A 3,554-nucleotide genomic window follows, 5' to 3' on the forward strand; every position below is an offset into this window, starting at 1 on the left:
CCTTGATCAGCCGGTTCTCTCGTCATATAATATTTATATATTTTTATTTATTGTCATGTTATTTTTGATGAAAGAAGCTCATTTACAGATTGCAGATGATTTGAATCATTCCACGAAGATGGCGGTGAATTGAGGCTGTAGGGAAACTTGTAAACTGCAGTGATGTCAACTTAATACTCGACATAATCCTAATGTTCTAAACCTTTAAGATTTACCTAACTTCTAAGCAATTGTGAATTTCTACAAGATGTTTGCAGGTGTATTTCCAAGCACAGATCTAATCTTCATTCGAGGACAATTATTTGAAAAAAACAACACGCGTGATTGTGCTGCTTATGGAGAAGACTCAGGTGGCTGTCATTTCAAAGCCTAGCTGCCTACTTATTAACAGCTGCAGATTAATTAATCAAGCGCAAAAACTATTCGGTAGTGTTATTTACGAAGCACTAAAGTACTAAAGATATTAACAGAAAATGAGCATTTTATTGATGTTTACTTTAAACACATGTTTCCCTGGGTATTTTTATAGTCGTTCTTCTTCAAATAATATGCGAACCCCAGTTCCCAGTAGTTTTAAGGAGTGCAAAGAAAAAAACCTCTATAAACCACTCGAATGAGGGTTGTACAGATTTTCGGCATGCGTTAATATGCAATGACTTAAGTCCTTATGTGACGTCATAAAACATAAAATAACGGATCAAAGGGATCGTCGTTGATCAATCCGTGAGGCGATACGCCATGCATTCGACTTCAGCAGACATCATTGAGATGGTTGAATATATATTCAATTTATACAAACTTACGATATCTGACAAATGTAAGAGTCTAAATAATTTTCCGATCCCAGAGTGATATGGACGACTTAGTAAGCCCGGAATCGAACCAAAGATCAATCGTGAATTTTAGGGCACCTCTAACCACTGCGTCATACTGTCGTCATGTGGAGTCATACGATGATTGAATGGTTGCTTTTAACTTTCAACACATTACATTCGAGATTTATTTGATCCAGTGCATTCAATGAGAAAATAATGAACGCTTTTAACTTTAAATTAATATATTGTCGGTTCGTATTGAACCTTAATACTTGGAATAAAACCATTGAAATCTATAGATTTTTGCCTACAGATATCCCATCAAATTAAAATTCTTATTTTCTAAAGGCAATGATATTCTTTTCACATTTCAGAGAGAAAGCCTTTATCTCCAATACAAAAGCTGTTCAATTCAACAACACAATATTTCGCCCTAGAATGCATAGACGTATTTTTCGTAGCTCCGTTTGTATTTGCGGCTACCGCGCTTATTTGAAAAGTTTGAAAAAATTTAGATTTGGTTTCATTTTTTTGGAATGTTTTGCTTCATTTGTAATAGATTTACATTACACTTGGAATGGTAGAGTAAAGTTGTTTTTATTGGTATGTAGATTTCCCAATTCCCTCACTATATTAATGAAGAAATTATAGTCTGTTATCGAAAATACAGTTTCGTTACGGAAGTGTTAATAATGATTACTGAACAAATTGCATAATATACTTAATTTTTCAAATAGTGGAATAACATTGAAGTTCGCAACTTATTTATTTTCATTTTCCAATAGAATATAGTGCTTGACAGTTGCAATAAGCCGGAACTCTTAACATTTTATAGTTCTCTCGCACAGTTCGACGAGATCTACAATATTTTTTTTTAAATCGTCGCGCAATATCGAATAAATAAACTGTAGGAGACACTATTATTGACATTCATAATCATAATGAATGCTTTCCTAAGCACAAATCAACAATTAAGAAGCGGTGGAAACTGCCTGCTGGCGGTCATAGGGATTTTATAGTGACGTGTTGATTTCTATCCATTTCTAGCTGGTTATCATGTTTTTCATTTCACGAATAGATGTGTAAAAGATATGTACGTGTTGTTTTCTTGATTTCGCTGATATAAAAGTAAACCGTCATCTCAGTGGTCTCAAATGAGTTCTCTACTTCGTAAATATACTCGCGCTCAACTTGGTGCTCCTCGTAGGTTTTTTGGAATTCAAAAATTCATATTTATCATTTTGAAATTTCCATATCGATTACTCAGAAATAATATATCGATTTTCTTAATGGTTTCTCTATTGTGTTTGAGTTTTACTGTTCCGTTAATGTTAGTGGATTTTTAACGTTTAATCTGGATGACCGTTGCTAGAGTCAGTATGCATTCCAAATATATTTTTTTATTTGTTGTTCTCTTTAATACCTTCAGACACTTCCAAAATGTCTAGCATTGCGGATGATGAAGAGATAGTGGAAGACAGATTCGATGATCAGAGTTTCGACGATGCCCCGCTTTCAGATCGTGAATCAAAACTGTGATTTTGCACTAGAATTGTTGTATACTAATTAACGAGGTACTAGTAGAATTTCCTCTGCAATCTACCATGTCGTGATGTCATTGTGTAATACCTTTTTTTTTAAATTTAGTTGATGAAAAGGAATTGCATGAATATGACAATGTTCAACAATCCGTTGACGAAAGGTATGTGTTTTGCGCAACAGATTGTTTTTAGCTAAAACAACTTCGAATGTATAACCTATTTAACAGGATTCATTCTTTGCTTTCCACAATTCCGGAGGAATCGAAGATTGGAGACATGCCAAATAGTGGTTTGCGCTTTAGTTCTTAATCTTAATCAGTATTTGTTGTTTTGGTATATGAGACTTCTAATCTTAAGCTCCACTTTTTATTTTCAACCACACTCATGTCTTTACGCAGATGAAATAGGTTCCTATACTTTTACAATTAACCATTCTGTCATCAATAAGTCGACATCCGTCGAATAGCAATACCTTCAATAACGATGATTGTTCATCCTTTCGGGCGTTTTCTGTCAAAAGCAGCGAATTTATTTCAGACCGTTAGTTTTGTGTTATTAGTCATCCAATATAAAGAACTGATAAGTCTCACTTTAGAAAAACCAATTGACATCATTCAAAGAGAGCAGGAATCATTTCTTCGTGATCATGGCCGCTTCATTTTAAACGATCCAAGGTTTGCAAACTGTTCCAACAAGTCTATATCTATTTACCATTTTATTTCTCTGTATTGAAGGTTCAATCAGAGCAATTTCGAGAAGGAGAATAGTTGGGAGCCAAGCATTATTAATCATTCTTCGTGCGAAAAAACAAATAAGGCTAGATTTTCCCAAGGCCTTCCAGTGCAGGTATGTCTTTTAAAACTTTCTCAGTTATTCGTTTCATCAACTATATTACTGCAGGATAATGGTGATTGTTGCCTGAAATCTGACGGAACATGCTTGAATGCTGCTAATGAAGCACCTTCAGAAAGCAACAACGGCGCGGTTGGTATAATCACAAGTATTTCGTTCTATCATTATTAAACGATTGAATATCTTGTTCCAGGTTTCCGTTAGTACTAAAATGTTTTGTCAGAACATCGTAAACAAGGAAAACATAACGAGTGATGTTACCAATAAAGACTACGATCACATGCTATTAGACATGCAAAAAGTGATTAAGAACTTTCTTGGAACTGTTACTGTATGTTTTAAGCTT

The 3,554-nt window shown here is 34.3% G+C and overlaps 1 long non-coding RNA gene across 1 annotated transcript; it reads left to right on the top strand.

Moving 5' to 3' along the window:
* Positions 1 to 2,779: 2,779 nt before the first annotated feature.
* LOC309797600 lies at positions 2,780 to 3,197 on the top strand. Its single transcript, XR_014292726.1, has 3 exons — positions 2,780 to 2,896; positions 2,952 to 3,030; positions 3,091 to 3,197. It is a non-coding gene; the product is annotated as an uncharacterized lncRNA (long non-coding RNA).
* Positions 3,198 to 3,554: the final 357 nt, after the last annotated feature.

Source organism: Mesoplodon mirus (assembly GCF_964341445.2).
Source record: "Mesoplodon mirus genome assembly, contig: HAP1_SCAFFOLD_786, whole genome shotgun sequence".
Lineage (NCBI taxonomy): Eukaryota > Metazoa > Chordata > Mammalia > Artiodactyla > Ziphiidae > Mesoplodon > Mesoplodon mirus.